The following is a 25,114-nucleotide window of genomic DNA, read 5'->3' as shown; positions in this document are numbered from 1 at the left end:
ATAATAATTAACACCGCTCATGTATCGGCAGTAGTGTGTAGAAAGATTTCGGTTAGGTTGAACACTGGAGCTGCACGACTCCGGTTATCACAGGTGTCCCAGCAGTCGTTGCATCATCAGTGCTACGAACGTAATCGAAGTAATAGTATCGCAATGTCGGTACACAAAAGAAGTGCTACAAAAGAAGGATCAGCACCAGTAGGAATGAACATCAGAAGGTACCCCATCAGTGCAACAAACGTCGTGTCAGAACTACTGTCGCAGCAGTCGGTATATCACCATAAGAGACGAGGAGAATTCCATGGATATTTTGTGCCAGACCTCTAACGCAACTCGTAGAGAGGTACATTATTAGAACCGTGTTGTTTTACCCGACATTGTACAGAGTAGGCGATTCACAGGTAATAGAGAAAATGAGCATGGTCTGAAACAGATCCAATCCAACAGGAAGAATACATTTTCTATCTGTGAGGCAAAGGATGGCGAATCAAATAATTGGCGCTGTAGATAGGGCTTTAAACTAAAAGTGTATGAGGAGTCAGTTATGGGGAAATTTAGAAATCTGCAGAGAAGTCAATGCAAAGCAGCAGTGTAGCGATTTCGGTAACGATAAATTGAGTGTGCAGAAAGAGACAGAGAGGTTAACGGTAAGAGAGCATCATTGAATACAATTAAAGTAGGGAATTATGGTAAAACTATTAAAATTGAAGGTTCTTTATCTGAATGCAAGATGTCTTCGCAACTCGGTTGATAATGTACTGGCACAATTAAAGATAAATGGATTTTATCTAATAACTATTACAGCGACGTGTCTGCAATGTTAGCAAGGTTTATAAATATTCCTGTCTAGTTGAGTTTTGAAAACACAGTCAGAATGGAAAAGGAGAGGGAATATAATCGATGATTCAAGATGAATTAAGGGCAGTCACAGGAAAGGGTATCAGCTCAGAAGATCAGTAATTATAATTAGCGTGGGTGGTGTTAAGAAAAAAAAAGGTCAGCAATCACTGCGGCGAGAAGTTTATTGGACACCTAAAATAGCTACATCGATGGACCGAGTATTAATCAGAAAACAATAGTTGCTTGTCACAAACGTAATAAAATCATAGTGGAGAACTTTAATCGTCATATGGACTGGACAATGGCATTTGACAAAGGTAGTCTGGAGGAAAACTTGTTCAGAAATGCGTTCATAACAGATTCCAAGAACAATATCTCTTGGAAAACAGCAGGGAACATGATCTTGCGTTGTGTAATAATACGGGGTAAATTAAAAATCAGGTAGTAAAGCATTCTCTGGGGACGAGCAACCATCATATGAGAGAATGTCGCGTCGGGTATCAGAGTGAAACACTTAAGTACGAAATTCAAGCCAATTGCATACGTATGAGGGCCGAGCTGCCTTAGGTAGATTTAGAAACTACATTAAGAAGTATGATGGTAGATAAGTAGTGGCAAACTGATCAAGAAATATACTAAAATTGTCAACGGATATACATTTATTGAGAACTAAAAACTCCGTCCGTACCTAACTAAATAATTTAACTAAAGTATCACACTTAATGAGAGGCATATAATGATGCAAAATAAATAGCTAACATGAGGCAGAGGAGAGATTTAGAAACTTTCAAAGGATGACCAAAAGTAAAAAAAAATGGAGAAAATCGTCATCATATGTAGTGCCTCGGAATCGAGGAACACGTGCTTCCACACTAAAAGTGAGTTCTCAGGAGGTTGTTTCCTCCAATGCGGGAACTACAGTCTCGGTCACGTAGGGAATACAGTGGTTGAAGGAAAAGGTGGGTGGGGAGCCTGGTTTGCCATATGCTCCTTATGTTGTCTGTGCTTGTTCACTGCATGTGCCCGACGAGGAAATTCGAAATGTTCAGCGCCCTCCCGGATGCTCTTCTTCCAATTAGGCTAGTCTTGCGCCAGGGATACCCAGGTGTCAGTGGTGCTGTTGTATTATATCAAGCAAGCTTTGATTGGGTCCTTGAAACGTTTCCTCTGCCCACCTGGGGCTCCCTTGCCGTGTATGTGTTTCGAGTAGCGAACGCTTGCTTAAGGAGTCTCGTGTCGGGCATGCGGAAGATGTGGCCCGCTCAACAGAGCTGATCGAGTGTGGTCAGTGCTTCGATGCTGGAGATGTTGGCCTGAGCGAGAACACTGATGTTGGTGCGTCTATCCTCCCAGTGGATTGGCAGGATTTTGTGGAAGCAGTGATGGTGGTATTTCTTCAGCGCTTTGAGATGTCTGCTTTATATGGTTCACCACTCTGAGCCATATAGGAGGGCGGATATCACTACTGCCAGGTAGACCATCAGCTTGGTGAAAGACTGAGGTCTTGGTCTTCAAACACTCTCTTCCTCAGGTTTCCTCAAGCTGCGGTGTCATACTGGAGGCAGTGTTTTTCCTCGTCATCGACGTCTGCCCTTGCTGAGAGCAGGCTCTCGAGGTATGGAAAATGGTCCACGTTTTTCAAGGCAGCGCTGTGGATTTTGGTGACGGGTGCACTGCGGTGTCAGGTTGCAATATCAGAATCAACTCGCAAGAAATATTTAAAAAATGATTGTAAGCATTATTGCGATTATGTGAAAAGGTAGACAGTAGCAAAAGTAAGCCAAGGCAGGAGGAACTATGATGTGGAATAACGAAATTGCAAAGACTTTAAACAATTTTTAAAAATCTATCTTCATTGTATCGGACACAAAATGCTTACAAAAATAGTGGTGAACTGAGGGGGTATTAAGAGTCATGAACGTGAAGTACTTTCGATCAATAGAAGAAATAGCACTTGATAAACTAATGCAACTAAAACAAACAAATCCCCTCGACATGATGGCCTACATCCTAAGGTTCGGTAAGAGGTGGCTGTGGAGGAGTTTGATGAGATCAACCATAATTCCTTAGATTGTGGAATGGTCCAAACGGATTGGAAGTCAGCAAATGTACCCCACTATCCAAGCAAGGATGGAGAGAGGAAACAGGAACTGCAATCCAGTTAGCCTGATGGCAGTTGTTGGGAAAGGCTGCAATCCATTATAAAGGTAGTGGCAAAAAGTTACTTAGAAAATAAAAATAGCATTAGTTAGAATTTGCATTGTGTTATGAAAGTGATATCATGGTCAACAAATTGGACAGAGTTTATCGAGAAAGTAAATGGCAGGCTAGATAACGTGGAATCAGGGTATTTAACATGTTTAGAATTTAAAAATGCTTTTGACGAGGTTCCGCACATAATTGATGTTATGGAAGATTGCTGCTCTGAGTTTGGGCTAATGTATTAGCATGAATAGCGGATTGGTTAACAGACAGAAAACAGAGAGTAAGGACAAACGGGTCATTTTCAAGTTGGCAGGCTGTAACTAGTGGGTGCCCCAAGAGCCACTGTTTAACCGCAGCTATTAACAATGATTAATAACGATAAGATGATTTGATCTCGTGCAACAATCCAAGTTTGTTGACGATAAAAATCAAGATGGAAAATTAAAACGTGAGCAGAACACAAAGACACTACAAAAGGATGTAGATTCATTAAGCGAATAGACAATAAGTTGGCAGATGGATTATGATGTGGGGAAATGTGATGTTATTAACGTTGGTAGGAAGGAAAGAAGAACAGGTTATTTTTTTATATGATTAGAAACAATTAAATATTGATGTTTATCGTGATATATGTGTCCTCATAAAGCAAACAGACACAGATGGCATGTAGGTAGAGTAAACAATCAAGAAAGGAAATGTCATGTTGGCCTTTATTGCAAGAGAGTTGAGTACAGAAGTAAAGCAGTTTTGCTGCAATTGTATAGGACCTTGCTGAAGCCATAGCTGGAGAACTGTGCACAGTTTCTGCCTCTTTTCCTGAATAACGATATACTTGCCTCAGAGGCAGAGCGAAATGATTATTAGATTGATTGCTGGGATGAGATGATAGTCCTCTGAGGAGAGATTGTGCAGATTGGGCCTATACACTATGGAGTTTAAAAGCTTGAGAGGTGCTTTCATTGAAAAACATAAACTTTTGAGGCGGGATGATAGGGTCGATGCTGAAAGGTTTTTTCACGTACCTGTAGATTCGCTAACTAAGGTGCATTGACTAAGGATAAGGGGGCGGCCATTTGAAGCTAACGTGAGGAGGAATTTCTTCACTCACAGGATTGTCAATAATTTGAATTTTCTACAGTTCTCGATGCAGCATAGTTGAATATATTCAAGTCTTGTGCAACAACCTGACCTAGTTCTACTCACAGAATTATATCTTTCAGCCAATGTCCCAGTCTCCTCGATCACATACCCTCTATGTTTGCTGTCCCACAGGCAAGACAACCCAACCAAGTGTGGCGGCACAGGGCTATACAGTCAGTAGTGAGGAGCTTTAGGTGTCCTCAGCATTGAATCTGGACCCCATGAATGATTATGCCTTCAGGTCAGGCAATGGCAATGAACTATCCTGCAGATTACCACCATCTCTCTCTGTGCCCGCTCCCACCCCCACCCCCAGCTGAAAACGAGTACTCGCCAAAGTTGAATACCACTTGTAAAAAACATTGAGTTAGCAACTGTGCAGAATGTACTTTCGGGCGGTGTACATCAATGTCCATCATCAAGAATGACTCGATAGCACCAATGCATACCTGCCAGACTGGGCCTGCAACAGCTGGAGAGAGAACCATCACGAGGAATAAACTTCGTTGATCTCGTCCTCACCAATCTACCATTCACAGATGCATCTCTGCATGACAGTTTTTTTAACAGTCACCACAGCATTTTCTTTCTGGAGACCAAGTCCCATCTTTACCCTGACAACCCCATCCATCGTGTGGTGTGACACTACCACCCTGCTAAATGCGATCGATTTAGAACAGACCTAGCAGCTTAAAACTGGTCATCCATGAGCCGCTGTGAGCCTTCAGACGCTGCAGAATTGTAATCCAACGCAACATGTAACCACAAAGCCTGGGAAATTCCTGACTCTAGCATTACCACTCTACCATTAACATCAAGCCAGGTTACCAAACCTGTATCATTGAAGTTTGTAGAATATCATGCCCGGAGCAGCCCGAGGCTGCCCTAGAAATGCGATACCTAAAAGGTTGAAGCATTGACAAACATCCTTAACCAGAAGTGGCGAGTGGATTATCCATCTAGCCAACCCCTGAGGTCCCACGATCACAGAAGCCAGTCTTCAGACAATTCGATTCAATCCACTTGATATCAAAAAATGACTGAGCGCACTGCCTACAACACATGTTACGGGCAGTCACGAAATCTCGGCAGTTGTGCTGGGGGTTTTTGATCCAGAACTAGCTGCGCCACGAGCCAATCTGCTGCTGCTCACCTACAACAATGTGGAAAACTGCCAAGGTATGTCCTGAACACAGAAAGGAGGACAAATCCAATCCTTCGCATTACCGCCCCATCAGTCCACTCTCAACCATCAGTAAAATGATGGAAGGTGTCGTCAACAATGCAAAAATCTAAATCAAATGTGCTAGCATGCGGCACTTAGTCACGAATATTTTGCTCATCGACGCCCAGTTTGGGTTGCGCCAGCATCACTCGGCTGCAGACCTCATTACAGCTTTGGTCCAAACGTGGAAAAAAGAGCGGAATTCCAGAAGTGAGGTGAGAGTGAATGCCCTTGACATCAAGGCAGGAAAGGATCGAGTATTGCAATAAGGCGCCCGTGTTAAAATGAAGTCAATGGGATTCAGGTTAATAATCCCCACTGGATGGAGTCATACCTGCAAGAAAGGAAGATGGTTTTGGTGGATGCAGGTCAATATACCCAGCACCAGGACATATCTGCAAGTGTTCCTCAGAACCGTGTCCAAGGCCCAACCATTTTCAGCTGCTTCGTCAATGAACTTCCTTCCATCATAAGGTCAGAACTGGAGATGCTCGCTGATGAATGAAGTGTTCAGTGGCATTCGCAACACCTCGGAAATTAGAGCAGTCCATGCCAGCATGCAGCACCTGGATGACATTCAGTCATGGGCTGATAAGTGGCAGGTACCATTCTCTCCACACATGTGACAGCGAATCCGTACCTCCAACAAACGAGATTCTATAACCATCATTTGATATTCAATGGCATTATTATCGCCAAATCCCCTACAATCATCATCCTGTTGATCAACATTGACGAGAAACATAACTGGACCAGCCACAAAAATATGGCAGCAAGAGCAGGTCAGAGGTTGCGGATTCTGTGGCGTGTGTCTGAACTCCTGACTCCACAAAACCTTTCCACCATATTTACGGTCCAAGTCAGGATTATGATTGAGTGCTCTCCAATTGCCTGGATAAGAGCAGCTCCATGAAAACTCAAGAAGCTCGATACCATCCAGGACAAAGCAACCCATCCACCAGAGTATACATTCGTCCCTCAACCAGTTACGTGCAGTGGCTGCAGAGTGTACCATTAACAAGATGTACTCCAACAACTCGAACGGCTTCTTCGGCACTACATCCCAAACCCGTGAGTCCTACCGTGAGTAGAACAAGGGCAGCAAGCAAAAAGCAGGGAACATCATTACCTGCATGTATATTGCCGTTCCTTCATCATCGCTGGGTTAAAAACCTGGAAATCCCTCCCAAACCGCACTGTGGTAGCCACTTCATCACACAGACTTCAGCATTTAAAGAAGACGTCTCACTACCATTTTCTCACTGGCAAATAGGGATGAACAATAGATGCTGGCATTGCCTTTGATGCCCAGATCCCATGGATCAACAATTTTTTAAAATTATCTTATTGAATAGCAAAGCAGGCACCAATGGCCATATAGAGTACACCCGCCCCAATTCTTAATTCTTACTGCAAGACAGACTGTGCTGGAGGTTTTAGGCCACTGGGACTTTGTCAAGGCCATGGTCAAGTCATGTATTGCAAGGATAGCTGCCTTCACTATTCCTGTGGGAAGTCGGTCAGAACCAGTATTCGAGACAGTTTGTAAAGAATGCTTCTGACATTTTCTAGTAAAACATTCAAATATGTTAAACATCCGGATAAGTTTGAGGTAATGTATTTGGGGTGTTCTAACAACACAAGAGAATACACATTAAATGGTACGAAACTCAAAACTGTAGAGGTAAAACCGGACCTTTGATTGCAGGTCCACATATCCGTTAAGGTAGCAGGCCAGGTAGATATGTTTGATAAGAAGACATGTAGAATATTTGTCTTTGTTTGTTGAGGCATGGAATGCAAGAGCATGGACGTTATGCTTGAACTTTATAAACCACTGGTTAGGCCACAGCTGAAGTAATGCTTGCAGCTCTGGTCACCACATTACAGGAAAATTATGTTTGCACTAGAAAGCGTGTAGAGTAGATTTACAAGAATATTGCCTGGACTAGACAATTTTGGCTATGAGGAGCGGTTGGAGATCTTGGATCTGTTTTATTTGGAACAGATGAAGCTGGGGGAAGACCTATTTCAGTTGTACTAAATTATGAGCGGCCTTGATAGAGTGGACAGGAAGGATTTTTTCCTTTGGCAGAGGGGTCAACAACCAGTCGGCATAGATTTAAATAAATTGGGATGAGAGTTTGATTTGATATGAGGGGAAATGTCTTTAACCAGAGGGTGGCTGGGTTCTGAAGATCACTTACTGATAGCGTTCTGATGGCTGAAATGCTCACCACATTTAATAAACACTTGGATGTACATTTAAAGCGCCGTAATCTACAGGGATAGGGACCAAGAGCTGTAAAGTGGGACTTGGATGGAGAGCTCTTTTTCGGCCGGTTCTGAAACCATGAGCCGAAATGGCCTCCTTCCATGCTGTAAGTTTCTATGATTCCACGATGCCATGATCGGAGTGCTGCTACATTAATGCAGGATTGCAAATATTGCATCCAGATCGAAAAATGAGAGAGAGATAAATCTGCCAACTACAGTCCTGTCAGCCTAACTTCGTGTGGAAGAGACATAAATCAGACAGAAACGTTAGTAGCTCTTGGATCATGTGCGTTGTTCAATGAAAACCCGCACGAATTTGTTAAAGGGAAATTATGGCTGACTAACCTGTTCGAGTACTCGGATGAAGCAACCGAATTGGTTGATGAGATTGGTAGTGTGGTTGATTTTGTGTGCATGGACTTTCAAAAGGCGTTGGACAACGTAGCACATAATTAATTTGTTGGCATATATCAGTGGAGAACCAAGTTGAATACAAATTATGAACGGTTTTGATAAAGTATATATGAAAACAATTGTTTCCAGTGCCATTTTCCTCGGTAATGGAGGACACATATTTAATGTATTTGTATAAGAACCAGAGGCTACATGAGGAAAAATAAATACCTAGAGATTGATCATAAGTTGAACAGACTGCCGAAAAGGATGGAGAAAGGAAACTCAACAACAATTTAAAAAGGGAATTCGCCAATTACTTGAAAAAGATAATTTTGTTGGGCATTGTGGAAGTAGCAAAGTAATGAGATTAATTGTTTATCTCTTTCAAAGAGCTGGCACAGGCACAATGGGCCGAATGACCTCCTTCTGTACTGTATAATTCCATGGTTCGATGATTAGATGATCTTCGTGCCATTGCTGGTAGCGACTTCCAGTTTAGATTGTACATTTTTCAAATGCGTCGCTAATAAATTGGACAAAGACACAAATTCACCTGAACCTCCCATATGGCCTTTCTCATCAGTTGGCACAAACAGTTACATAGAAACATAGAAACATAGAAACATAGAAAATAGGTGCAGGTGTCGGCCATTCGGCCCTTCTAGCCTGCACCGCCATTCAATGAGTTCATGGCTGAACATTCAACTTCAGTACCCCATTCCTGCTTTCTCGCCATACCCCTTGATCCCCCTAGTAGTAAGGACCTCATCTAACTCCTTTTTGAATATATTTAGTGAATTGGCCTCAACAACTTTCTGTGGTAGAGAATTCCACAGGTTCACCACTCTCTGGGTGAAGAAGTTCCTCCGCATCTCGGTCCTAAATGGCTTACCCCTTATCCTTAGACTGTGACCTCTGGTTCTGGACTTCCCCAACATTGGGAACATTCTTCCTGCATCTAACCTGTCTAACCCCGTCAGAATTTTATATGTTTCTATGAGGTCCCCTCTCCTTCTTCTGAACTCCAGTGAATACAAGCCCAGTTGATCCAGTCTTTCTTGATAGGTCAGTCCCGCCATCCCGGGAATCAGTCTGGTGAACCTTCGCTGCACTCCCTCAATAGCAAGAATGTCCTTCCTCAGGTTAGGAGACCAAAACTGTACACAATACTCCAGGTGTGGCCTCAACAATGCCCTGTACAACTGTAGCAACACCTCCCTGCCCCTGTACTCAAATCCCCTTGCTATGAAGGCCAACATGCCATTTGCTTTCTTAACCGCCTGCTGCACCTGCATTCCAACCTTCAATGACTGATGTACCATGACACCCAGGTCTCTTTGCAACTCCCCTTTTCCTAATCTGTCACCATTCAGATAATAGTCTGTCTCTCTGTTTTTACCACCAAAGTGGATAACCTCACATTTATCCACATTATACTTCATCTGCCATGCATTTGCCCACTCACCTGACCTATCCAAGTCGCTCTGCAGCCTCACAGCATCCTCTTCGCAGCTCACACTGCCACCCAACTTAGTGTCATCCGCAAATTTGGAAATACTACATTTAATCCCCTCATCTAAATCATTAATGTACAGTGTAAACAGCTGGGGCCCCAGCACAGAACCTTGCGGTACCCCACTAGTCACTGCCTGCCATTCTGAAAAGTACCCATTTGCTCCTACTCTTTGCTTCCTGTCTGACAACCAGTTCTCAATCCATGTCAGTACACTACCCCCAATCCCATGTGCTCTAACTTTGCACATCAATCTCTTGTGTGGGACCTTGTAGAACGCCTTCTGAAAGTCCAAATATACCACATCAACTGGTTCTCCCTTGTCCACTCTACTGGAAACATCCTCAAAAAATTCCAGAAGATTTGTAAAGCATGATTTCCATTTCACAGATCCATGCTGACTTGGACCTATCATGTCACCTCTTTCCAAATGCACTGCTATGACATCCTTAATAATTGATTCCATCATTTTACCCACTACCGATGTCAGGCTGACTGGTCTATAATTCCCTATTTTCTCTCTCCCTCCTTTTTTAAAAAGTGGGGTTACATTGGCTACCCTCCACTCCATAGGAACTGATCCAGAGTCAATGGATGTTGGAAAATGACTGTCAACGCATCCACTATTTCCAAGGCCACCTCCTTAAGTACTCTGAGATGCAGTTCATATGTAGGGTTAGTTCCTTCAAGAGAAATTTGAATCAAATAGAAAGTTATAACTTGTTGTTTTTATTTCTACTCGTTAAATTGAACCGCATCGAGCACTATAACCAATCATTACAATAAGTAGTAAGGTTATAAATTCATAAAAACATTGAAAATTAGGAGGTTATCAGCAATTATCTGTGAGAAATTCCTCCAGTACTTTCACCGCAAACCTTACTTCTCTTTCTGGAGCCGGATTCTTATATTTTGCTGCAGTTTCCAAATAACGCAGCTCAGACCAGTACCATATTCCCACAATGCTTCAGATCATTCTGAGTCTCTGTCAGGTGTGGACTACAACTCCCAGAGTGCAGCAGGGTATTACCACACGTCAGTACGGTTAACTCTCAAAATCTGCAATCCAGCATTTCTGCTGAATCACCCTCCTGCATAATCGGTAGTTAACATAGAGAATGCAGTTACCCAATGAGCTGAAATGTTCTGCCCTGCATCATTTGTAAATTTTAATTTCACATTTTGAATTTATCGATATTTATGAATGAACTCCTTGTTAATGTGAAATATTTGAGCCATTTGCGCATTCTCTTAGTAACTGAAAAACTGATATTACATCACCCGGATTTTTCCTTTTTCCTAAAGAGAGAAAGCAACATTATCTAACATTTCTTCTCAACTGGAATTGTGGTTTCCTCCAATCTCAGCTGCTGAGCAATGTAACCTATAAAGCGCAGACATGTGATTGCTTTGATTTTATTACCAGCAATCCAAATTATGTAAGCTCAACACTTCTTGTGAAAAATAATACATTTAAGTTGAAATCTATCCCTCTAATATTCGAGGGGAGATTCTCGAACACAGGGCAGATCGTGAACTGGCAGAGAGTGGGAACACGTGGTATGGAATCGGTGGAATGTAAGATCGAATGGAAATAAAGGGAACCAGGAGATGGCGGTGGGAATGGGTCATGGTGAGAAGGAACGCGGGAAGTGTCGCACAAATCAATAGAGGGGGGAAGATTCACTTGAATTAATAAAATATCAACCATATTTTTTTTTTAGCATTTAAATACCAATCGGTGAAATTATGTTAACAAGAAACGCAAGAACTTATATTTACACAGCTTCTTTAACGAAGTGATATATGCCAATGCCCTTCACAGGATCATTATGCAATTTTAAAAAAATGTCAGCAACAGCCATAAGGAAAACTTAGGGCAGGTCACCAAGACCTTGGTAAAAGTTATAGGCGTTAAGAGAGGCTTGAACGAGAAAAGAGAGGCAGAGAGGCAGATAGATTTCTGCCGGGAGCTTCAGAGATTGGGCTAAGCAACAGAATGCATGGAACACAATGATTGATTGATCATAATCATGATGCTTAAGAGGTTAGAATTATAGAGCGCAGACATGTCTGCGGACAGCGGTGCTGGAGGAGATTACAGAGCCAGGCAGGGTGAGGCGATGGAGGGATTTGAAAACAACGACGAGAAGTTTGAAATCGATGCTTTGCTTCAAAAGGAGCCAATGTCGGTCAGCGAGCACAGGGGCGGTGGGTGATCGGAACTTGGTGCGACTTGGAACACGGGCAGACATGTTTTTGGATCACCTCTCCTTTGCTTCGGGTAGAATGTGGGAGGCCAGCCAGGAATGCTTTGGATTAGTCAAGTCGAGAGAGACAAAGGCATGGATACGAGTTAACAGTGAATGTGACAACGTTGTTAAAAGACGAAATTCGATCAAAAGGGAATTGCATAACAAACTTTAAATGCATTTTGCTTAATCTTATTTTGTTGATTATAGGCTAAAAACTTAAGAACTGTCCTAACCTGAGCAAGAAAGAGATCATGTATGGGTGGAGTGATTCGGATGTGAGGTTTCATTCACGCCTCACACGCAACAGGTGAAATACCTGAAAATTGACGACGTGGACAGAAACTGAGATAGTTCTCAATATGATGTGGAATGTTCAGGGGAGATTGGTTCAAAATTTTGAGGGTTTTGAGTAACTAAAAAATCATTATTTCCGCAGGTGGGGGGGGCAGCAATTAGAGGACACATATTTATTGTAATTGAGGAGATGAGGAGATTTGTTTATACATAGTGAGCTATTCGGATCTGGAATGCATTGCCTGAAAGGCTTGGATAATTTAAAAATATGATCTTGCAAATAAACACGCCTTTCACGAACCCAGAACGTCCAACATTGCTTCACAGCCAATAAGTTACTTTAAAGTGCAGATACCGTTGTAATATAGGAAACATGGAATAACTTTGTGCACAGCAAGGTTTGACATATAGTAGATAATCTGCTCAATCATGTTGTTTGTGGGATGAATATTTTACTGGACAATGTGGTGAACTCCTCTGCACTTCTTCGAACTAGTGCTGTGAGAACTTTTATGTCCATGTGAGAGAACAGACGGGCCACGTTTCCATCCGAAAGACTGCACCTCAGACAGTACAGCATACACTCAGTACTGCATGGAAGTGTCGTCATAGATTTTGTGTTCAGGTCTCTGGGGCGGGAATTTAACACACTACTTTCATATGCGAGAGATATACCACAGAGCCACTGCTGACAGCTTTATAAAAATAGTCATGTTCAAATGGGAATTGGATATTCATTGAATAGCATTGGTTTGCTGGGCTGTGGCTAAAGCGCAGGGAAGTTGGACAAAATGTATTGCTATTTCAAACAGCCTGCAGTGGCACGACTACCCGCACAGTCTCCTGACGTGCTTTTTAATTCTGTGATTCCCTGCCACTTTACTGTCCGTGGTCTTTCGCCCATTCATGTCAATGGACTGAAAGCTGAGGAAGATTACGCATAATAATCTAGCAATCAACCCGCTGTGGGTGTGAGATTCTAGCCGTGGTGCAGACTTGAGAGATCCCAGCGATGGAATAGACAAGCGGACAGTTGTTAAGAAAGTGTTAGAAGGTGTGGAATTAAAATTAATTTGTCCATCTGAAAAATATTGAAGGCATTAAGTCGGGAGTAATATTAAGGATTGTAAAAGGCTTTTTAATTATCCAACAAATGGAGCAGGTAGATTGTAACGAATAACAAAAGCAATTTGCTCAGGATTCGGAATGCACACAAGTGACCCATTGAGCAGTGTATGTATGAGCGAAAGTGATCAAGCGAGGTTTTAATTGTAGTTACAGTGTTCAAACAAATAAAATGGGAACCTGGAATCCATGGACACAATCCCCCGACATAAAGGAATGGGGACTGACAGGACTGACGGTTTACTGGCACTTAATCAAGTTTCCTCAATTAGAGAAGATTTCTGAGGATGCGACAGTGGTTGAAATAATCCCAGTTTTTAAAATAAGGCCCGGAGAGCTCTCGTGGGTTAGCACCTGGGAGAGGAGCAATGCAAAAGGGAATCATATTGGTTAGAGCGACGGTGTTTCATCTTTAATTAATCAGCTGGAGTTTCTGACACACATCCCTATCCTGTAGGGCGGGGAAAATGCAAGTGGAATGAACCAGGCGGATTTCAGCGAAGCAGTGGACAAGGTTATATATCTACAAACGGTGAGATTTTATGGGATGGGCTGGGAGATCAGGCTCTGCACAGAGAGCAAATTACTACATGAAAGTAGGTCATCGACGAACGTTGAAATGTAAGGGACGGGTGACTTTTGAACCTCTGGGACCTCCCTTAATATCTGCTTATTTTTAATATTTTATTGAATAGATTCTCAACGGGGATGAAGTTATCTGAGAAACAAATAGAAATGAAATTGATACCAACTTAAAAAACACGACAAAACTTAGATACTGGGCGGGAGAAGGTCAATTGATACAGCGATCAAACACTATCCACACTGTCTTCCTTTCTCTCTCCTTAGTCTTTTGTCTTCCTCTGCTTCAAATAATCTTCTAATTTTCTTTTAAATATTTCCTGAGACAAACGTTCCATGCGCCAGAAAACATTTGCATGAAGAGGTTTCAACTAAACCCTCTGCTTCTTCCTTTTGTGCCAACTTTGAGTCGATCACACTTCATCACTGATACCCTAACTACCTGGAATAATCGCTCCCTCATTGTTATCCGAAACTGTTCAGAATGTTTTAAACTTCGATTAAATCGCCTCATATTTTCCGCTGCACTAATGCAATAAGTCACCATAACTCGTCCTGCAGTCACTATAATTCTGATCTTCAGCAACATCCTGATCAATCTAGACGGCCCACTCTCAGTGGGTTTAAGGACTTTTCTGCAATGAGGGGCCAAAGCTGCAGCTAGCGTTCTCACAGTGTCCTCGACAGTATTGTGCAAAGATTCATCATTACTTTTTTATTTTTGTGATCTATGTCCATATCTATAAAATCCAAATTTATGTTTATTCCATCATCGATTTATCCGCCTGAACATGAATTTTCTATGAATTCAGTTTTGGATTCGTATCGATCACTGTCCATCCAAACCCTTGAGCTACTTCCCATTGAGAGTCAACTCCCATTCCTTGGCGTTTCTAAAACAATCGGGCGAGATCACCGATGGACTATTTGTAACTGAGTCAGTCATGCTGGGATTATTTAATTATTCTTTGGAAGAATGTGCAACCACATCATGAGTCGTTAATTACAAAGATGCATCTCACCGTCTGCAAATGTTGAAACAAACACAGATTACATAATATCGATACCATTTTAGCCGGTATTTTGGCACTGTTTTTGACAGATCACATGCATGAACTGTAATAGAAACATGGAAATTAGGAGCAGTAGTAGACCATTGGGCCCTTGGAGTCTGCACCGTCATTCAATATGATCATGGCTGATCCTCTATCACAACACCATATTCCCGCTTTCTCAACATACCCCTTGATAACATTTGTTTCTAGAATTCTATCCATCTCACACTTAAATATATTCATTGATTTGGCCTGGTCATCCTTCTGTGGTAGAGAATTCCACAGGTTCAATACCCTCTAGGTGAAAAGATTTCTCCTCATCTCGGTCCAGAAATTCGTACCCCATATCCTGAGACTGTAACTCCTTGTTCTAGAATTCCCAGCCAGGAGAAACATTCTCCCCACATCCATTCTACCAACCCAGTCAGCAACGTATACGCTTCAATGAGATCTCCTCTCATTCTAATAAATTCCAGTGAATATAGGTCGAGTCGACCCAATCTCTCCTCATACGGCAGTCCTGCCGTCCCAGGAATCAGTCTGGTGAAACATCGCAGCACTCCCTCGATGGCAAGTACATGATTGCTTCGGTAAGGGGAGCAAAACTGCACACAATACTCCATGCGCGGTCTCACCAAGGCCCCGTTTAAATGTAGTAAGACTTTCTTAATACTTTACTCAAATCCACTTGCAATGAAGGCCAACATACCATTTGCCTTCCTAACCACTTGCTGCAACTGCATGTTTGCTTTCAATGACTGCAACAGATGGGCATCCAGGTCCCTCTGCACATCGGCACTTCCCAAGCCATCACCATTTACATAATACTTTGGCCTTTTATATTCCCTACCAAAGTGGATAACTTCACATTTATCCACGTTATACAGCATCTGCCATGTGTTTGCCCACTCACTTAAGCTATCTAAATCGCCTTGCAGCGTCTTTGCATTCTCCTTACAACTCACAATCCCACTTAGTTTTGTGTCATCAGCACACTTGGAAATATTACATTAAGTTCCCTCATCCAATTTTTATAAATGTATTGTGAATAGCTGGGGCTCAATAACTGATCCATTTGGTATCCAACTACTCACTGCTGCCAACCCGAAAAAGACCAGTTTATTCCTACACACTGTTTCCTGTGTGTTAACCAATTTTCAATATATGCGTATAGATTCCCCCCAGCCTATGTGCTTTAAACTCTAGTCTCTTATCTGGGACTTTATCAAAGGCCTTCTGAAAATCCAAATAATTACATCCACTGATTTTAACGTATATATTCTATCAATTACATCCTCAAAAAGCTCCAGTAGGATTGTCATACGTGATTTTCTTTTCATAAATCCATGTTGACATTGTTTAATCGCATTGATATTATCTAAGTGTCACGTTATCACATCCTTTATAATAGACTCGAGCACTTTCCCTGCTATTGATGATAGGCAAATCGGTCTGTAGGTCCCCGTTTCCTCTCTCCCTCCTTTGTTAACAAGTAGGGTTACATTTGCCACCATCCAATCTGCAGGAACTTTACGATAATGTATAGAATTTTGCAAGATGACAACCAGCGTATCTACTAATTCCATGGCTACATATTTTTGCACTCTGGAATGCAGACAATAAGCCCCTGTGGATTTATCGGCCTTCAGTCCCATTAGTTTCTCCAACACTATTTTCTTACGAATAATAATTTCATTTAATTCCTCTTGCTCACTAATCCTTGGTTCCCTAGCATTTCTGGGACGTAATTCTCATCACCTTCCAAGACAGAACCGAAGTATTTATGTAATGGTTCTGCCATTTCCTTGTTCCCCATTACACATTCTCCCGTTTCTGTCTGTAAAGGACCTACATTTGTCTTCAACAAACATTTTCTTTTTACGTACTTGTAGAAAATTTTACAGTCGGTTTTTATGTTCCTTGCAAATTTATTCTCATACTCCATTTTCCCCCTCATAATCAATCTCTTGGTCATTTTTTGCTGAATACTAAAGTGCTCACAATTCTCAGGCTTGCCACTTCTTCTGTCAACTTTGTGTAACTCCTCTTTGGATATAATACTCTCCGTAATTTCATTTGTTAGCAATGGGTGGTCCACTTTCCCTTTTGTGTTTTTACGCCAGAAAGGAATGCATAGCTGTTACAATTCATTCATTCGTTCCTTAAATCTTAGCCAATACCTATCCACCGTTATGCCTTTTAATGAATCTTCCCCATCTATCATAGCCAATTGATTTCACATATCTTTGTAGATTCGTTCGCTTCGATTTAGCACCCTAGTTTCAGATTGGATTACTTAACGTTCCGTCTTCGGTAATGTTATGGTTACTCTTCCCTAAAGGACCCCGCACAACAAGACTGTTATTAAACCCTTCTCATTACACACTACCCAATGAAGGGTAGCCTGTTCTCAAGTAGGCTCCAAAACATACTGATCTAGAAAACCATCTCGTACACACTACAGGAATTAATCTGCCACGTCATCATTAGTAATTTGATTTGGCCTGTCTATATATGGATTAAAGTCACCTACGATTACTCTGGTACGCTTGCTACATGCATATCTAATTTCCTGTTTGATGCCGTCCCCTACACTACCACGACTATTTGGTGGTCAATAATCAACTCCCACCAATGTTTTCTACCCCTTGGTGCTCTTTAGCTCCACCCAGACTGACTCTACATCTTGAGTTTCTGAGCCAAGATCCTTTCTCAATATTGCTTGGATTTCATCCTTTACTAATAAAGCCAATGCAATAAACAATTTTATTTTAACCTACCTTTACTGGTTTTTGGGGAGTGTCTTGTTGCAGAATAACAATAATATTACTCATGATATTTTTATCCACAGCACAATACAAGAGCAGACTCCGTCTTTGTGGTGAGTGAGAAACACCAGTTGTTGCACAATCGACATTCTCAGTCAGTATCTGGGACACAAGAAGTGAAAGGTCACATCGATGAACAGAGTTCCGACTATTTCCTCCATTTGAACACTGATGACGGTACAAGAGTTCGCTCTATTTGTCAATTAGGAATGGTGTCGAATTCAGAGACCTGCGCCTGTATTATTCACACGAAACTTACAGGAAAGTTACCAATATCGACGATCGCAAGAACTTTGATTGTTTCGGCACCGAATTAAACTTTATTGATGATTCTTAATTGGGGCGACCGAGCCCAGTATCTGCAGTGCAAGGCGGATTCCTCTGTTGTCCACATGTCTGGCACTACTGCTCAATCTCATCATTGTTATCCTTGATCCCTGAACGTGAACTGTGCTAAATTTGCAGGAATAGATTATGTATAATCAGCGAAACAAGCGTCAACAAGTAAAGCAATGCAAACACATATTACAAAATCGATTAAATGTTCACACAATATCGCATCAATTTTTCCAATGAGCGGAAACAAAGTACCTTCTACTGTGGAAACGGAGGTTAAGTTGAGCTTCGTGACGAAACAGGTTTCTTTTGAATTGAAACTTTTACTCTCTTTTTCTAACTAATCTCAGAATAATTGTCCAGGGAGATTTCTCCACACTCTTCAGCTCTTCTCTGAATTTTCTCTGGGTTGCTGCATAGATAAACGGGTTTTGAATGCAATTTAAAAACTTTAAATTGTTCCTATTTTTGCGGCGATATATCCAGGTTTTGTGCGATCTCCTCGGTAATAATTCATGGTTGCCAGCCTCGGAGTTACCAAGCTCACGGCATCTGTCAGCCACCACAATATAAAACTGCCCGATATAGCAAAGAGTAAAATGATGTACTTCCTTCGTCTCTCCATCTCTGTATCATTGTAATTCTCAGTATTATGTCAACGGAATTTCCTGCGTGATCTATTTGCCACTAAAATACGTCTGACTGTCAAATAATTTAAAATGTTAATTAAAGTAAAAGGAAGCCAAACGCCCCAGTCGTTGTGAAACCAGACGTACGCATCTGAAGATGAGGGGAAAAAAAGCCACACTTATCTGGCAGCCCCACTTCACCTGGTTAATTATTTTATCAGGTTCAAATGCAAACAAGAGAGGGATGCTCTTTAAAAGGATGACGACTGCGAAAGCTGTTACAACCGCGGCCGCAGTTCTCTCGGTGCAATATTTTGTTTTAAACCTCTGGCAGCAGATAACCACAAATTGGTCAAATGTGAAGGAGACGGTGAACCAAACGGACAAATCAAGGTTGACAGCAGTCATGTATAGAATGTGCTTACACACGGTAGTTTGCAATAGGAATGAAAGTGGAAAGTGATTACTGAAAATACTATGCACCATTACATTGAATATCATGACCAATAGATCCACTGATGCCATGGCCACCATGCAGGAAAGATACGCTTAGAAAGGTCGCAGTTTCCTCGGGATAAAATAATAATTGTCATCAAGTTCGATGTATGAAAAAGATAAGAGAGAAATAATGTTGGAGTGTCTGATTGAAATATATATGGAGATACCTGTTGAGTGCATTTTGCTTCATTCGATGTTATTGTCAGCATGGAGCAGTGTGGAACATGATTAGTAATGGACCTCTTAAATCAAAACCGAACCACATTTATTAATGCGCTGCTGCAGTGCTCACGGCGCAACAAGACATTCAATAAATCAGCTAAAATCCTTGTGCTGTAGCTTCAGAGAATATTGTAACTCCTTTAAAGTTATTGGCTTGATCAGAATGCAGACATTGAGGACAGGCAGGTCAATGAGATAGTTCCTGTCTCTACCCACCCTGTAATGCCGCTATCTAGAAAACAAGTATTCTTATCCAACATGTGGTAAGAACAGGGAGTCAGTGCACATAGATCAAAAACAAATGGCTCACCTGGTACACCGACGACTGCGAGAATCGGGTAATAGATATCTTTTATCCGCAGCATCGTTAGTTGCCACATTTTCTGTGAGAATGTATGTACTCTGTCGGATCTGAAAGATTCTGACAGGCACACGTTTGAGGCTGTGGGCAGAAACATTTATGTATCCAAACGTCAATCCTCCAAAGAGTCAATCAGGTTAACTCACAATTTACATTAGTTACTGTCACTTCACAAATAGAGTGAGGTAAGTTGTTATTGTCTGATTCGTCAGATTAAATAAATAATTGAAAGTGTTATTGGAAAGATTGAAAAAAACGTGCTCAAACAAAATCTCCGTTACAATTAGAAACTGCAATCTCCCAGGAGTGCTGCTGAGTCTTTCAGTGCAGCAGCAGTGAAGGCAGCTCCCATAGCCGGACACGTCCTGACCCTATCCTTGGCTCAGTCTGTTTGCTGAAACCCCTCCAGTGCAGCTGTGAACCAATATTTTGCGCTGCTGGCGATGACCGCAGTGTTATGATCTTGAAGTTAACTATTACACTCATAATAAAGGGTGAGACTGAGTACTGCGTGTTATGAGCAAGTGTGAATTATGCTCCTTTCATAAGATTCCAGAGTGCAGGTACCTCGTGGGTGACCTAATTATATTCTGTGATCCCAAGGGATGCTGTGATCCGTTGGGACTACATCAGCTGGGCCCTCTGGTGGTCAGGTATCATGCACTTTACAAAGGGTTAAATATACAAAATCACTCTCCTGTGGTCAAAAGTACAATTATTTACAAAGTGAGATGATCTGGGGCTTTACGCTGCTTTGTTGATCATCAATAAAAATGCAGGTGTGGGTGGGTTGGTCAGTTCTTCACTAGACTGTAGGGTAGCCGGCCTTGCCAGGCTGCTGGGGATGATGAGTTCGGTTTCTTGGTCAACCATGATATCAGTTGCCGCATGTGTGTGAGTTGGAGGGTCAAAGTTGCTGGTATCCTCTTCGGGTTGTTCTTAATGTTGGTGAACCTCAATTTGATTTTGTCCAAATATTTTCGGTGCATTTATCCATTGACCTGACACATCCTACTCTCCTCTTTCGCTGTGACCGTGCCAGCAAGACATTTGGGAACATGTCCATAGAATCATAGAAATATGGAAAATATGTGCTGGAGTAGGCCATTCGGCACTTCCTGACTGCACCACCATTCAATAAGATCATGGCTGATCATTCACCTCAGTACCCGTTTCCTAATTTCTCCCCATAACCCTTGATCACTTTAGCCGTAAGGGTCATATCTAACTCCCTGTTGAATATATCAAATGAACTGGCATCAACCTCTCTCTGCAGTAGAGAATTCCACGAGTTAACAACTATCTGAGCAAAGATGTTTCTCCTCATCTCAGTCTTAAATGGCTTTGCCCTCATCCTTAGACTGTGTCCCGTGGTTCTGGACTTCCCCAACATCGGGAACATTTCCTACATCTAACCTATCCAGTCCCGTCAGAATTGTATATGTTTTTATGCGATCCACGCTCATCCTTCTAAACTCCAATGAATACAGGCCCAGACGATCCAGTTTCTCCTCCTATGTCAGTCCTGCCATCCCGGGAACCAGTAGAACCTTCGCTCTACTCCCTCAATATCAAGTACGTCCTTCCTCAGGTTAGGAGACCAGAACTGAACACAATATTCCAGTTGAGGCCTCACCAAGGCCCTGTACAACTGCAGCAAGACCTCCCTGCACCTATAATCAAGTCCCCTCGCTATGAAGGCCAATGAACCATTGGTCTTCTTCATCGCCTGCTGCACCTGCATGCCAACTTGCAATGACTGATGTACCATGACACCAAGATCTCGTTGCACCTCCCCTTTTCCTAATCTACTGCCATTCAGATAATATTCCGTCTTCGTGTTTTTGCCACCAAATTGGATAACCTCACATTTATCCACATTATGCTGCATCTGAAATTCATTTGCCGACTCACCTAACCTGTCCAAATCACCCTGCAGCCCCTTAGCATCCTCATCGCAGCTCATACCGCCAGCCAGCTTAGTGTCATCTGCGAACTTGGAGATATTAAGCTCAATTCCTTAATCTAAATCATTGATGTATAATGTAAATAGCTGGGCATAATTGACCATAAACACAGAATCATTGATCACAATATCACATGACAAATTTGCGCGGTCATGGCACACACTTTGTTGATGCCGCTTGCCCTCCACGTGATCATGGAGATCAATGTGGACAAGAAAGAACCTTGTTTCAATTACCCTTTTCATGAGCAGCTTGGCTGCGGGAACCCCGGTGAATGAGTGTGGTTTGGTGCAGTAGTTGAGCAGCACTCAGGACAGCCGGTTCTGCAGTGAGTCTTCTGACACTCGTTTCAAGCGTTGTTTTACAGACTGAACTTCCCGTTCTGACTGGCCGTTGGATGCGGGCTTGAACGGAGCAGATCTGAAGTGTTGATCCCTTTGCTTGTCATGAATTCCTTGAAATCAGCACTGGTGAAGCACAGCCCATTGTCGTTGACTAGGACATCCGGCATGCTGTGCGTGGCAAAGCTAGCTCATCGGCTTTCAATGTTGGCCGTGGACGTGCTCACAGACATTATTGCACATTAAATCCATTTTGAGTAAGCGTTGCTGACAACCAAACACATTTTGCCGGGAAATGGGCCCGCATAGACTAAATGGATCCTCGACCTTTGTTTTGGAAGGCCACGACCACAAACTTAGCGATGCCTCTCTGGGTGCATTGCTCAGCTGAGAGAAAGTATTGCACTGATGCATGCATGAATCTAAATCTGAGTCGATGCCAGGCCACCACACATGGGATCTGGCTATCGCTTTTATCCTGGGTGGGTGCTGTGTATTACACATGTGAATGTGTCTCTGACTTTCTTGGGCAAGACCATACGATTGCGCCACAATAGACAGTCCGCCAGCAGCGACATCTCGTCTTTGCAACGTGGAAAGGCGGGTTGGCGGGACGTTCCTGCTGGTGGACCCTCTCGAGGCCACCGTGCAGAGGGTCATCCTTTCCAACGTCCTGCCCTTTGTTCCCGCTGAACTCCTCCTCCCGCACGTACACCAACTGGGGGAGGTAAGGTCAGGGATTAACCCCATACCGCTCTGCTTCAGGGACAACAGCCTGTGCCACATGTTCTCCTTCCGCCAGCAGCTCTTTGTCTGGCTGGCGCGGGAGGAGACGACAGAGGGCAGTTTTAATGTGGCGCACGAGGGGACTTCCTACCGCGTCTTTTGGACATCGGACGGCGTGCGGTGCCATGCCTGTAGGGAGGTGGGGCACGTTCGCAAGAACTACACCGCCTCCAAGGCCGCCAAACCACCGAAGGCGGCCAAGGCTGGCGCCGTCGCCACCCCGCCCCTAGTTGCGGCCATGTACCGGGAGCCATGGGTGAGCGGGTATCGTCGGAGGCCTTTGTTTTCGCGGACTCCGGCGGGGGGGGAGGGAGAGCGTCCGATCGGAAAGAAGGCATGGAGGAAGGCGAAACATCTCGAGGCGGGTCTCCTCAGTGCGCCAGACAGTCTGATCACCGCGCTCAGCCCAACCCTGTCACCGGCGAGCGCGGTGTGCCCTGAGCCCGTGCCCGAGCCTTTGACCAATATCACAGAGGAGCTCGGGCGTGGGCAAGATAAGAAAAAGGGGGGAGTGGAGCGGGAGGCCTCGGCAGACAAGAAGGTCTCGCTGCCTCCGCGCCCCCCCAGGAACAAAAGGAGTCGCCGCTCCAATGAGGCGGAGGGGGAACAAAATCTCTCCGCGGAGGAGTCGGTGCCCGCCGCGTTTCCCGCATCCCCCACCAGCACCCCCAAACTGCACCGTCGGCGAGAGGAATCTGCCCCCGTGGAGGGTGGGGCAGTCGAGGCTGCCCAGCCTCTGCCTCCCGGGGATGGCGTGGATAGTTTGCCTATCGTGGGGGGCGCGGGGCGAGCGGAGGAATGCTTTGCCGCCGGGTCGAGCGTCCCGGGGACTGAGGCGGGCGTCGCAGAAAAGGCCGAACATGAGCCTGCCCAGCTATAAACCACCTTCCCCCGGGAGTCACTCGACCCGGAAGAAATACAAAGTGTTAAAAATTTTAACGATTCTGTACACGCTGGGCCGGGGGATGGCTGCGGGGAGGCGGAATAACACCACCGTCGCCCCCTAATTTGGACCTGGGGGAATTGGAGGACCTGGAACATTTCCTTGACCAGGATTCTCCATGTTCCCCGGCTCATGGGGCGGAGGAGGAACCCCTTCCACTCTCGCTTCCTGACCCAGCAGCATTTTTAAAAGGGCCCAGTGGGGACTCCTCTGCCGACGATTCTGGGGGTGGGATCTGGGCAGAGACAGGGTCGGATGGAGCGGCCGGGCCGTTTGCAGAACCTCTTGCGATCGACGGGCCGGCTGCTGGCGGCGACCTCCCGGTGGGGAACGGGGACTCGGTGGGGGACGAGGGAGAAGATCTAGATTCCATCGCCAGTGAGGCGGTGGATCTCCTCGTGCCCGCTGCTGAGTCCCCCCTCATTCTTCTAAAGGAACTTCGGGACTTTTTGGTTCAGGTCCAGGCTCGCCGCAACCGAGCCCATCTGGCCCGGGGAAAAAGGTCCGAGCCGGGGCTGCTCATCGCGTCCGTCCGCGCCGCCGCGAATACCAAGGCCGCGGGCGGGCCCTTGCCAAAGGTGCAAAGCCTTGAGCTGCGCCGTCTCAAAATATTCCTCGTTGGGCTGCTGAGGGAGTGGAGGTCAAAAAACTTCTCCACCCGCCCCCCCCCCCACAATAGGTTAGGTAGAGGTTGCACTATGCTTTTGTCATGAAGATAACCAAAGGCAGCATCAACATCAACGGCGACAGAGCGGCACGCCGTAGATTTAACGATTTTTCGCTCCTACGGGAGGGGAAATATGCCGTGTGCTTCCTGCAAGAAACCCACACCGTTCCGGGAGACGAAGCCACGTGGCTCCTGGAATTGCAAGGAGAGGTCCGCATGAGCCACCTCACCGCCAGTTCTTGTGGGGTGGCCATCTTACTGGCCCTGCATTTTCAGCCGGAGATCTTGGGGGTCGAGGAGCCCGTGCCAGGCTGCTTGCTGCATTTCACGGTTCGCTTGGGGGACGTGCCTCTCCATCTCGTGAACGTGTACGCCCCTCAGCCCGGCCCGCAGCAAATGCGCTTCTTCGTAGAAGTGTCCGCTCTTCTTGGCTCCGTAGACATCGGCGACTGCATTGGCCTCGGGGGGGATTTTAACTGCACCCTCGAGGCAAGCGACCGCACGGGTGCCCCGCAGAGCATGACGGCGATCGAGAAGTTGAGGGACCTGGTCGGGTCCTTCGACTTGGTGGACGTCTGGCGAAATCTCCACACCGACTCCTGCGCCTTTACTTGGGTGAGGCCTGGAGT

Source organism: Pristiophorus japonicus, chromosome 28 (genome assembly GCF_044704955.1).
Source record: "Pristiophorus japonicus isolate sPriJap1 chromosome 28, sPriJap1.hap1, whole genome shotgun sequence".
NCBI classification, from domain to species: domain Eukaryota; kingdom Metazoa; phylum Chordata; class Chondrichthyes; family Pristiophoridae; genus Pristiophorus; species Pristiophorus japonicus.
Note: the sequence above shows the minus strand (reverse complement) of the source record.